The sequence below is a fragment of the Aegilops tauschii genome, chromosome 7 (genome assembly GCF_002575655.3).
Source record: "Aegilops tauschii subsp. strangulata cultivar AL8/78 chromosome 7, Aet v6.0, whole genome shotgun sequence".
Classification (NCBI taxonomy): Eukaryota; Viridiplantae; Streptophyta; class Magnoliopsida; order Poales; family Poaceae; genus Aegilops; species Aegilops tauschii.
This window is the reverse complement of record NC_053041.3, coordinates 7,487,218-7,499,612: the sequence shown is the minus strand read 5'-3', so window position 1 is coordinate 7,499,612 and position 12,395 is coordinate 7,487,218. Positions and strand designations below refer to the sequence as shown.

Here is a 12,395-nt window from a genome sequence, read left to right as displayed (position 1 = left end):
AACACCAATATACATGGACGGGCAACTTGAAACTCAAATATAGTCTACTTTTGTGTCAAAAGAAAAAAGATAGTCCACTTTTGGTTGTTCTGCCAAAAAAAAAAAACAGTGGAACCCAGTACGTTGAAGACATTTTGTTGTCAAATTCTGGGAGGATTCCGTCTTCGAAGTTTAGGATTGTCTAGTAGTACCATTATTCTTTTTGCTGCTGCTTTTATTGATGTACGTGCAAGTAGTGTTATATCAGTTTTTCTTTTTTGAAATAGTGTTATACTACCTTCGTCCTGGTTTATTGGCTTTCATTGTAATTTGTGTCAAACTTTGACCAACGATTTAACTAACAAAATATTAATGCATGTCAACAAAAATTACATCGTTTGGTTGGTATTTAAACATAGTTTTCAATGATATAATTTTTGGTGAAATGTAAGAATATTTTGTTAGTTAAAACCATGGTTAAAATTTGGCACATAATACAATGAAGACCAATAAACCAGGACAGAGGTAGTATCAGCTTAATTTTGAAGTAAACGTACGATTTGTAGTATCCCTTTGTGCGGTGCCAGTTTGGGCGAGATTTGTATCAGGAGATGGCCAAGGTGTGGAGGCTACCTAGTATTGATAAGCTGCTTAATACTGGAAAGGAATGGATGCTAAATGCCCTTTCACAATTAAGTGAACTTGAGCGATGCATGATGATCATGACCTTCTGGCGCAGCTGGTTTGTCCGGAACGAGGTAATACATCAAAAACCAGCCCCACCTTTAGAGGTCTCGGTTCGGTTCTTGCAAGGCTATTTGGAATCACTGGTGGCGATCAAACTGAACTCGAACATGGATCCAATCAAGGGCAAGTCTACTATGGTTTTTGGCGCTTCATCTACACCGGGAAGAGTTTCACCTCCAGCGCTTAGATGGTCTAAACCAAATCCGGACAAGGTTAAACTCAATGTAGATGGGTCCTATGTTTCTACCGGAGCAGCGGGTGCAGGAATGATCCTTCGGGATTCTAATGGAGACATTATCTTTTCAGCCTGCAGAGTTCTGTATTCTTGCAGAGATGCTTTGGAACCGGAGTTGTGCGCGTGTATGGAGTGGTTATCTATATCCATTCGGAGGTCAAATTTTCCCATTGCCATTGAGATGGATTCTTCGGAAGCGGTGGCCATGATCACTTGTGCTGGACAGGATCGTTCCGTTTATGCTTCCCTTATTAATGAGATTAGGTATCTCGTAAGTCTTCGATCTACTTGTATTACTCATGTGCCGCGAGTGCAAAATAAAGCTAGTGATTGTCTAGCTGCCTTCGGAAGAAGGGAGGGTAGAACTCTGACCTGGATTCAGTCCGGTCCTTCTGAGGTTTTAGTAATTGTTAAAGATGATTGTAAAGACTTGATTTTTGAGTAATACAAGTATTTCTCCCGCAAAAAAAAGAAGTAAACGTACGATTAGAATATCGCAGCATATAGTGGAATTAAACCATTTGGGTTTAAGTCTTAGACATGCCATGGGTGTTTGCAAATTTTCTGGATTCATGCTTTTGAATGTTATTATTTAATAATTTGACATATCCATCAACTACGAGCCATCTGTGATGACTTTGCCATACTTAAAATTTACCAGCTTAAATTCTTAAGGTACTCAGGGTTGGAGAACATGGAAAGTCTGAAAAGTTTTGGTTGGATACAGGGGAGTATCAGTCATTTTTAAATTCAACTGGTGGAAGGTGCGATAACCTCTGCATGCAACTGAAATGATTGTCAGGAGTGCAGCTACAAATCATTGTCAAGTGCCCTGGGACACACGGTGTGGTTGATTGATGACTGCATATAATGCCAAGTTTCATATTTATCTACTGAAACGAGTAATTTGAAGGCATATTTGAAAAATAAAATGACTGGAGTTGGTTGGTTGTGTGGTCACTGTTGGCCATTAGTGCAAGCGTGCACTGGCCGTCGAAAGAGGACCAGCAGCGAGTCAAGTCAACCCTGTTTGGAGATGAGAAAGCTTGAACGAACAATCTTTGAAGATATTGGCCGACCAAGGGAGCCATGCCTAAATAATTGATAGCCGTCAGATTGAAATTGTGTCTCATTCTCAAATCATGCATGCACTCATAATTTATAATTCTGCATTAATAAATCCATGCAAACCATGCACCAAGTCAAGCCATGCGTGTCTTTTTTCCCGGAATCAAGTCATGCATTTCAGTCATAAGTTCATTTTTGTATCTAGCTGCCTCCTCCTCCTTCATAAAAAAAAAGCTAGGGTTTTTGCTTCCTGCCAGCGCCGCACCAGATCCGCCTCCTCTCCAGTGGCCCTAGAACCATGGGTCGCAGTGGATCTCGGCAAGGGCAGGCGGGGGCTCCGTTTTTAGTCGTTTCTTTCAATTTCGTTAGGGTTTGTGTCCTGCTCAGGGAGACGAGACGGCGGCGGCTCTCTGAAGATGGATTAAACGTCTCCCTGCCTAGCCTCCGCTGCGGTGGTGCGTCTAGCACCATTGGTGGGTGTCTGGAGTTATGTCTCCGGCGGATCTATCTTTGGTGGATTTGCTCGGATTTCGTCGTGATTCATCTATGTTCGTGTGTATTCAGGTTGAATCTTTCTGATCTATGTTATTCTTCATCTGCGGCGGTTGTTGTACTTGTGCGCTTGTCCTACAGGGCCTTAGCACGACGACTTCCCGGCTGTCTACTACAACAAGTTGTGCCCTACTCCGGCGATCACGGCGGCGCGCCTTTGGCCCGCTTCAGTGCTTGTAGTCGTTGCTAGATCGTCTACGGATTTGGATGTAATTTTTATTATTTCTGTTATTCAAAATTTCTCCAAAAAAATGTCAGTTTTGTATGATCAAGGACCGCAATATAGGTTGGACGCTTGGAGCAAAAGTATATAGTTTGTTTTCACAATTTTGTTAAAGATGGCATCACGCAAAATTGAGCAGAAAGTCAGACATCGGACGTACCTTCCAAATGGAACAATTGATTATGAGGGTTGTAGAAGAGGACTAGTGATTCATGGATGTCCTGCGTAAGAAGGTTGCTAGATAAGTAATCAACAGTTGTATGCTATGCAAGAGGAAAGCACAAGGTTGTGGTCAGAGTTTTTTTTTCCTGAAACACCGAGTCGTTCATGGTCTATGGATCTGCAGTATTCCACGCGTACATGCGTGTTCCTCTGCCCCAGCGAGCCATGCTCTTGAAAGCTTGTCCGAATTCCAACTTTTACAATCCTAAAATCATTGGCAAGTTGGCATCGGCAACTTGCAGCGAACCACAATTGGTGTCCATACGCTAATAACAGTTAGTAGCAAATGTGCAGAACTCCCCACGCATATGGACAGTCAAAATCTTAACACTAAGCAGTTACAGGGAAGTAGTAGAGATGAAGCAACCATATTTACTTCCGCGATATTATCAGTGGATCCTACCAATGCAGAAGAGTTGTGGCAGTGGCAAAGGCAGGGGAAGTGGGTGGATGTGGTGTCTGCCAAACCTCAAGTATGTGGACGCCATGGCATCACCCAGGTGCAGGTCCGGCTCGGCAAGATACTCGCCGACACATACATCGCCACACTCTGATCATCCACCAATCAGTTATCAGTCTGATCCGTACTATCATTGATTCCATGGAGAGTTTGTGAAGATTAGTTGTGGACAACACATGAATAAATCTGCGTTAGTCTGTGGCAGTACTACTAGTCGTAGGATACTACTTCAGTTTCAGGCTCCCAAAGGTGGGGCAGACACGAGTTCAGATTATTGCTGCTACTAATTGCTATGGAGATTGTAGGAATTGGAACAATCTCATCATCACTATGGCGTTGCCATTGTGCTCAAGAGAAATAAGTTTATCATCCTGAATAGAAGACTTGTTGCTACAGCACAGACCGATTATCCACACACAAAAAAGGGAATGATGTACACATAGATTGGACTCGGAAGCAGTTCATAAGAATCTCCGTGGAGAAAGGCAAAGTAAATTATTTGCAATGAGTAATGTTTTCTGGCAAAGAAACAAAAGAAGCTCACGTTTGTCATGGAAATTGGGTATGTGGTTATAAAACATGACTCTGCTGTTGCTAGTTGGTCCATCGGGCCTCTGCTGCCCACGGCGTGCATCCTCTGCTTCTTCCTCGTCTGCTCCAGCGCAGCCAAATCTGTCTCCCTCTCCTCCACGCCGCCGCCGCTCCAGGCGTGCGCTCTGATGAGGAGGAGGGCGGCTGCCTCAGGCCGTGGGGCAAGCAGCGGAACCTTCCTCTTTTCACATCTGCGCCCTGCCGAGAAGGACTGCAGTTGGTCGCCGCACGCACTGCGGCAAGATGTGGGCGGATCGACCATTGCGTCCTTCATGGTGTGGAGGCTTTCAGAGATTCCCACCTGCAGCTGCAGGTGCATCGATTCATCCCATGTTATCACCGAATTTGATGTGAGAAGCATTTATTTAGACAGAAGTGAGATTTATCAGGGGACTCACTCGTATGCCGATTTACTTCATAGCTCTTCTGGATTTTTATGACGCCGCCATCATCAACCAAACCACTTGCGTGGTACAGAGGAGAGCAAGTGGAAATACTCCCCACCTTCCCTGCATCGTGTTTGCAACCCCGCGCAACCAAGTATGACAAATTCTTCGAGGGCTGGCAACCGCTCCAGGAGACCATGGGGGAATTCCTCCAGTTCTGGACAATACCAAATATTCAATTTCCTAAGAGAAGTGAGGCCACACATCCCATCAGGCAGCACTTCCAGGCCATCGCAATTTTTCACCCAGAGATCACTCAGCTTAGCAAGATTTCTAAGGTTCCAAGGCAAGGCTACCACACTGCAGCAGCCTGAAATCGTCAATTTCTCCAGGGACAGAGGAAGGGTCTCCTCCTCAGACGATGAAGTGCCCCCCTCCAGGTTTTCACAATCAACGATGCACAGAGAGCGGAGGCGATCCAAGCACCGGAGCTCCTCTGTTGGCCAGCGGACAAGATCACTGCATCCGCTAATCGTCAGATGTCTCAGGAACCGAAAGCATTTCCAAACCATAAGTTGTGAGCTGGACAATCCGGAGCTTCTGAGCAAGCTCTTGGGCCCTTCCAGTGTCAACGTCTCAAGTTTTTCAAGAGGTGTTTGACTTTGACTTTGCTGGGCGTCTAGAGGCAACATGGGTATGTCTTCTGGAGACCCAAGAGTGAAGCTGACGAGAAATGGCCAGGAATCCAAACGGATGCTCATAAAAACTAAGCCGAGTGCAGTACTGTGAATTCCAACTATTGTCAAGTCGCTGACAACGGGGATCACTAGAATACTTACAAGCTTGGGGCAATTTTTGATCGCTAGCTGTTCAACCATCGAGAGCGTTACCAGGCTATCACCAGATTCTCCCACACTATTTGCTGCCCACATCTTCAGGCTTGGTAAATCAATCAACTCCATCCTCTTCAACCCAGGGAAAATTGGCAGAGGGGTCATGCATCCTCCAGCTTCCACATCAAGGTTATTACATAATGTGGTCAGGTTATCCATCCTCTGTAAGCACAAAGTCTCTAGAGAGACCGAGAGCCATACTATAGGGATACTCTTGCATCTTGGGCAGTCAGAAATTTTGAGTTTTCTCAAGCAGTTAAACATTTGAGGCTTTCTCATCCACTGTGATATTTCTAAGCCACCATATCCAAGTATCTCCAAATTTTGGATATTACTGTGAGGTTCTAAACACTGCAACACTTCTTCCACATTACATGCCATATCTTTAGGCAAATCATCTGTTTCTTGGCCCCAAGAGAACAACAACTCACTTAAGTTTTTCTTCTGATCAAGATTGGCTTCTTTTGCATTCTCCCACTCTCTATCTTGTCCAAATTCAGTAGTTCCAACCTATTGCTAAGGTTTTGCAAGTCTTTGAGCTGCTCTATTCCAAGGCCTTCTCGAGTATCGACAACAAATGTTGTTAATATGTGAAGGCTGTTTAGTAGACCAAAGTTCGGAGACATTCTTTCAAGACGATCACAACCAGAAAGATGAAGATGGATGAGCTTTCTCAGTCTTGCCATGTCTTTTGGTAACTGCCGCAGCTCCTCGCAATGAATGAGCCGCAATGTTTGCAAGTTATACAACACACATATTGATTCTGGCAACTCAGTGATTTCAGACCAAGAGAGGTCGAGATACCGTAGATGTTTTGCATATATGGCCTTGTTGCAATTGACAATTGAAGAAGGGGGACAATGTAGTGCTCTTAGTGATGTCGATACCTGTAGCAACACTTTAAAGTCCTTGTGTGATCCTGAAGGAGCTAACAAAGTGCGTAGGATTGTTCTGCCTTTGCATAACCCACTGATTTGTTCCAATTCAGCCTTTGACACTTGCATGTGACAAACATCTTTTAACAGTGCTTTCTGCTGATTTAGTTCTTCTATACTTGCACATTCATCTGTGACATCTTTTGCTAGGTCATGCATTAAATCATGCATTTTACAGTTAATAGTCACATAACTTGTTGCGCCATAATTGATTGTGAGCTCCTGTTTATCTTGGAGGAAGGACCTCCAAACCAGCTCATCGAAAATGAATTCTCCTCTTGATGTCAATTCCATTGGTCTCTTCTCTTGAATAAAACCATTTGCCATCCATAGTTGGATCAACATATCCTTGTTCATCACATAGTCCTTGGGGAAAAATGCTAAAAATGTAAAACATTGCTTCATTTCAGATGATAGGTGTTTGTAGCTCAACTTCAATATAGACATGATCTCATCTTTACCTCTAACACTATCCCCAATATCATTTTCTTCGATTGCCTTCCATTCTTGTACTTGTTGATATGAACTTAGCAATCCACCCATTGTCTTGAGAGCAAGAGGCACCCCCTTGCATTTGTTGACAATACGTCTGCCAATGCTGACCAACTCTGCTTGCTCCTGCTCTGCTCCATTGCTATATGCTTTCTGTGCAAACAATTCCCATGAATCTTGTTCACTCAGACATGCTAGCTTATGGGGTCGAAGGGTCTGCATTATAGAGGCCACTTTCAGGCTTCGAGTTGTGACAATAATTACGCTTCCTGGTCCACCAACAGAACACAAAAGAGGCTTCAGGACATCCTCCCACTTCCTCTCATCTTCATTCCACACATCATCAAGCACGAGCATAAACCTTTTTTGGCCAATGACTTGCTCAAGTTTCTTTTGCAACAACTCAATCATGTCAGGCATGTCACATCTTCCACTTACAACCAACTCAATGATGGATTTCAAAAGAGCAATGAAATCAAAGTTATCGGACACACAGTGCCACATCTTCAACTCGAAATGTTGCTGGACCTCTTGGTCATTATAGACCATCTTAGCAAGAGTCGTCTTGCCAAGACCTCCCATCCCAATGATGGGCAGCACCTGCACTCTCCGCTGATCCTGCTGGTCCAACAGTAACTTCACCACCACCTCCTTATCATCATCTCTTCCAAAGATCTGGGTAGTCTCGTCCAGTTTTGAGTGCGTCTGCCGCCAAGGATGTTGCCGCTCCTCCCTACGGACAGAACTCTCCAAGCCAAACATGTTCATCTCCTTAACCAACTTATTGATCGTCTTGAGGACATTCTTGAGTTTCCTGCTCATTTCAAAGCGGAAGAGCAGCGGGCTGTGGCGCATGATGTAGCTGAGTACCTTTCGGGTAGTGGACTTGCCGATCTTAGACTGGCGGCGCAGTGCCTCGTACTGGAAGTCATCGAGCACGTCGTCGGCCTGGTAGGCGACGGACTTGAGCTCCTTCATCCAGCTCTTGACATAGGGATTTGTCTCGCTCATCTCCTCAGCGTTGGCCAGCTTGCTCTCGACGGCTAGTAGACGTCGCTCGAGCGTTTGGCGATCATCATCGAGGCCACACATGCGGGTCACTGTCTCGACGAGTGCGTCTGCGGCCTTGCCAGCCACGCCGCGCACTAGAGGGAGAAGCAGTGACTCTGCCATGATCTTGTAGATCGGAGGAATAGGAAACTGCAGCATAATTTTCGATGAAAAAAACTTCAGCATATGAAAGAACAGAAAAGCAACTAAGAGCATATGAAAGAAAAGTCAGATCGGACGAACTGACAGAACACCGAACAACATTGTTATCTTCCTATGGAGCCAGGAAACACTATGCTCCTAGCTTCAAAGCATGGCTTAGCTTAGCTTGTATAGCTCTTGTATATACATTTTGATATATATACATAAAAGTTTCATGGTCTGTACAGCTGAAAAAACAGAAGATGAACAACCAATGAAGAGCAAAACAAGGCAAGGATTGAGGAGAGGATTCACCTCAACAACACCCAAATTCGATCTTTGGTGAAAGAGCAACGATACTGCTGCTCGTTCGTCGCTAGCCCTATGCAGATCTCTCACGCATCAGGGCTGCTTGGTTTGGTAATGGGAGGTTGCTGGAGAGAGGATGCAAGAAAATGGAGATAGGATCAAGGAATCCAAGATCTGAGATGTATATTTACTGGTACCTACCGGTGGCCCCTCAATTATATGGACACAATCATGGTGTGCGTCCCCCTGTGGAGAGAAGGAATCCAAGAGCTACTGATGCATGTACCTGCCGGTGCCCCCCCCCCCCCCCCCCCCCCCCCCTCATTTATTTGCATCTGTACGCCATTACAACTTCAGTATCATATTTTGGTTAATTTGCTTTATAACTTTTTTTTTCTGTTGGCCACTGCTCCAGGACAATTGAAAACCGGAAACCGCACAGCCAGGAAGGAATTTTCTGTGTGGAATGTATCACCTATGTTATTGCAAGAAAATTCTGAAGAGGCGCTCCTGCATCAATTCTTTTCGTGACACAGCGGCCCAAATGAGAACTCAGTTCTCTACCTCTAGAGCGGTTTTATCAAACATATTGTCGGTTTTATCAACTGCTGCGGTTGAAGGAGAGTGGATGATGTCAAATGGTGATAAGATCAAGGAATGCAAGAGCTGAGCTGTATATTGAATGGTACATGTACCCACCGGTGGCCCCTCATTTATTTCAACCATGCGTCACTATTGTTGAATATGTTTTTATAATTTCATTAATTATATATACTTGCAGATACTCTGTTTTACCTACAACTAAATGTTTTTAAGATCGTTTTAGCATTGCCACTGTGTAAGTGCGGTGAAGTTTATTTTTCTGTGTTTAATAATCTTCTTTAGACCATCCAGTCCAGTGTCGATGGTGTCTAATTTTTCAGTTACTACAAATGATTCCCACCAAATAATGTGTACAGAATGCACCACTTTCCAACTTGTGACGCATGACATGCATGGATCTGCTGCGAAGATTTTTCTCACTTTTGTCACTGAGGGTTCAGCAGGAACAGGCAAGACACTGTTCTATGGTATCATGTTTTTGTTGCTATATAACTTGATTTTTCCATACTTCATTTTTTTTCTATTGGATGCTGCTCCAGGACAAATTGGACACCAGAGTTATCATTACCAGGAGGAATTTCTGTGTGGAATGTTATTACCTATGTTATGCAAAAAAATTCCAAAGAGGCGCTCCGGCATTAATTCTTTTAATGATGCATCTCTACCTGAGATTTATTTTCAACACACTAACTACTACACCCTCCGTTTGAACTAAAACTTAGGTCAAAAATTAGAACTAAGACCATGACATTTATTTTGGAACGGGGGGAGTACCTCAATAGTTTAGAGCACCAAACAAATATCCCTTTAATGATGGTTGTGGGAGCACATAAGTAAACTGATAGTATTATAAAGGGCACCTGGTGTACGATGAATCATCTGCAGCGCAAAATATTGTTGGAGTAAAACTTAAAGATGGACTGTGGGTTGTCAATTTGCCAAGGTAGAGAATGCAATGCTACCAATTAAAAAACAAATAATTATTCGATTTGTTGTGGAATGTCGCTTGCTGTGCTTTTGGTTTCAATGTAAACCAAAAATTCTCCAGCATTTGTTTTGGGTTTGGATTAGGAACTTTGGGAGTAGCGAACGTCAGCTGGTTACGGTGGGAGTTCCAGCGCTACTGTAGTCGATTTGGAGAACGAGAAATGATGCTTGTTTTCATGATATCCTTCCACACACAGCCCAGTTTCTGTAACTAATTTGGGTCGGCTTGCTCTGTTTTGCAGGTAAGGGGGGCAAATCAAACAACGATAAACTGGGGAGCCAGATTGCCCGTGCGCTTATCAAGTGAAGTTTGAGATGGCACCGAGAGCAGATCGAAGATTGAGATGTGATGGCTTGTTGTTGTTGGCTGGATGTGTGCTCTGCAGTGGTTCACCTGCTGCTGTTACCTAGCTGTTGCTGCCTGCTGAATTGATAAGCCAAGTTTTTCTGAACCTCGAGAGTAGGATTTCCAGCAGAGAGCAGACTGAAGATTGATGTGCTTGTTTTGCTCTGCGTTGCGTTTTGTAATTGGCCGAGTTCTAGTAGAGTATTGTTGATATTTTTTTATTGAAATTAGGGGTAAACGTCACATCCTCTGTTTCAGTCTATTGCTTCCACATCAGCTGACTGGAATTCTCCCTGTGAAAACAGCATGCAAATATTAGTTTGCTCAACTCTGTACCTTCTTCAGGGCTGTATAGATCAAATTTACGGCGACAATGAGGTACTGTGTAGATCAAATTTACGGTCTTCAGGACAAAAATATATAGTGCTGCAAGGTGATAAGGCTGATGGGATCCCAATATACGAATTTTAGAAGTAGCAAATTTTAAAAATGCACTTATTGTCATCACCATCCCGTACTTGCACTGATTCTCAAAAGGTAGAAACAGTAAGCCCAGCTCGTGCAAAACAGCTAGTAGGCGGATGGGATCCCAATATACGAATTTTAGAAGTAGCAAATTTGATTTTCACCACTTAAATAAATATTTCTTCAGACAATCATGAGATACCATTGTATCGTATTTCTTCAAAGAATCTACGTTTCCTTCAATTTCACCATGTTGTGAATCTTCGTTGCGTAGAATGAGAAATGAAAGTAGATGTTATTCAATAAACGAAGCACATAAGTATGATTTCCCTACACGCCCGTATAATCATGAGATGGCAACATGGTATCTATTTCACAGGATAAAGGAACATAACACCATCGGATATATCTTAGTGCAAGATCATACTCATTGTCCAAACATTATTGTACTTCTGGTCTACACCCTATGTCTTGGAGAAGGACTAACAGTCACAACCAACAATTTTCGAAATCCCATTGTCAAACGATTTTTTTCAAAAATCACAAACAAATATTGAATTTGTGAATATTTTTAAAAATCATGAAAAAAAATCAAATCTATGAACATTTTTTAAATTCTTAAACATTTCTAAATTTTAATATTTTCTGAATTCGTTATTTTACTGAAATTCTTGAACATTATTCAAATTCATGGACACTTTTTGAATCGGCAAACATTCTCAACTCTTTGGGAACAATTTTTGAAATTCACAAACATTTTTTTAATCAGCGACATTTTTTGCTGAACATTCATAAAAACGGAATATTTTTTGAATGTGGAAATTTGTGAACAATTAAAAAATTTGTGAACGTTTTTTTAAACGTTTTTTTTAAATCCAGGGACATTTTAAAATTTGTGAACAATTAAAAAACAGAACATTTTTTAAAATCAAGAAAAAATTGATGCCCAGAAGATTAATTAAAGAAGCAAAAAGAAAAACAGAAAAGAAAAAAAAGACACAAAAAAGAAAAATGAAAGAGAAGAACGAAATAGGGCCGCCCCGCCTGAGCACATGGGCAGGCCCAAGAGCACACGTGTCGAGAGCGGGCGGTGTGCCTTTCCGTGACGCACGCCTTGCCACACACTAAAAATGAGGTACCCCATGTTTTTGCTATGAGAGCCAAACATGGTTTTAGTTTGTTACACGGTTATATGATTTGATGGAAAACTACTTTTGCTAAAACAACGCAACCAAACAAGCCCTTCGATCTTGTTAATAGACGGTTGAGATGGTTTGGATGTACTTCATCTAGTTCTTTTTATTGGGTAGTCTTTGTTACTTAAAAATGATCTAAGGTTTCATCTTTTAGTTTTTCCTCACCACCCCCTTTGTCCAACCTTCCATGTACGACCATCACCCTTCCACCGAATTGTTTTCCAGGCATTCGCTATCCCACCAATCTAATTAAACCGTTTTTAGCCTTTCATTCTAAATAAACAGAATTTTTATCTTTCAAATCAAATCAATTTTGGTATATTTGGAAATGCCTTGATGGAAAGGAATCAATCACGTGCTCAGTCTCTAATCAATCTCTAAAGATCTAATATTTGGTAATGCCACACATATTATAAAATGGAATATCCTACTTGCTTTCATTCATTCATCCATCCATTCAACTTTAGTTCTGCTATACACGATATATGTGTGCACAATAGATCTTACATTATGTT

The 12,395-nt window shown here is 42.4% G+C and overlaps 1 long non-coding RNA gene and 1 pseudogene across 1 annotated transcript; one reads left to right on the top strand and one right to left on the bottom strand.

The window, feature by feature from the left end:
* Positions 1-3,946: 3,946 nt before the first annotated feature.
* LOC109765124 (disease resistance protein RGA2-like) lies at positions 3,947-8,007 on the bottom strand (annotated as a pseudogene).
* LOC109765125 (uncharacterized) lies at positions 4,499-10,547 on the top strand. Its single transcript, XR_012188358.1, has 3 exons — positions 4,499-8,565; positions 8,699-9,335; positions 10,116-10,547. It is a non-coding gene; the product is annotated as an uncharacterized lncRNA (long non-coding RNA).
* Positions 10,548-12,395: the final 1,848 nt, after the last annotated feature.